At 37.3% G+C, this 935-nt stretch overlaps 1 long non-coding RNA gene across 1 annotated transcript; it reads right to left on the bottom strand.

The window, feature by feature from the left end:
• Positions 1–464: 464 nt before the first annotated feature.
• Positions 465–935, bottom strand: LOC121938698. The gene is made up of 3 exons (XR_006105348.1): positions 873–935; positions 684–742; positions 465–544 (listed from the first exon to the last, which is right to left on the bottom strand). It is a non-coding gene; the product is annotated as an uncharacterized LOC121938698 (long non-coding RNA).

Genomic DNA, 935 nt, shown 5'->3' with positions numbered 1-935 from the left:
CTGAGCAAAGAGTCCCTGTAAGACAGACAGTTACAGAGGACAGCCAGCTCTGTTTCTAATGATGACTCACATCCTTTGCACGGGAAATTTCAGCTTCTGCCTTCTAGTCGGAGGTCTATACTCCAAAGATGTCAAACAAAACGTTTCAGGAAAAGTTTTGCTCCAGTTGCAATTGCTCAATTGAGCAATTTATGGCAACATTTGTACATGTTTTTATATACATATTATGATTTTCGACCTTATCCTAAACATCTATTGATAGCAAAGCATCTTTATGCACTTTATGTCATGAATTATTGTGTTTTGTCTTTCATCAGTGTACATTTTGAATTGTGTCTGGATGTATGCTTCGCTTTTTAACTGCAAAACAAATCTACCTACAAGTACAAATAAATTAGCGGACTTATCTAATAGATCCAAGTGATAAGAACAGTATGTCTGAGTTGGACTGTCAGTTGTTTCACCTGTACAGATCTCTGCCGACATCATCCTGGTTTTGAGCAAAACCTTGATCATCATCAGTGAAGCTGAAACCGGTTCCAACCTAGAAAAACAAGTAACTCAGTCAATATTCATGCACATTAAAAAAAAAGTCAGATGAGAGGAGAAATCTTACATGCAAGACATGCTTCATGTAATTAGTTTGTAGCATTTTTGTCTGAGGATGAATAAGTAATACCTACTGGATTGTCGATGTACAAAACCGAATATTTCTTTGTCCAGGCGTAATCCCTCAAACTGACTGTAAAAATACAAAATATGAGCAGATCAGAAGCAGTGCCCCAACACAAACTATACATGCTCAAGTTTGTTAAATATAAGTTGACAGTGCATATTTATGTATGCTGTGGTTGTACCAAATCAGGTCTTACCAGTCATGTTTTTATTCACCACATATGGTCCGTGTTCTACAAAGAGGCCGAACATGGAGGTGC

This window comes from Plectropomus leopardus, unplaced genomic scaffold, assembly GCF_008729295.1.
Source record: "Plectropomus leopardus isolate mb unplaced genomic scaffold, YSFRI_Pleo_2.0 unplaced_scaffold31083, whole genome shotgun sequence".
Taxonomy (NCBI): Eukaryota; Metazoa; Chordata; class Actinopteri; order Perciformes; family Serranidae; genus Plectropomus; species Plectropomus leopardus.
Note: the sequence above shows the minus strand (reverse complement) of the source record. Positions and strands in the feature narration are given on the sequence as shown.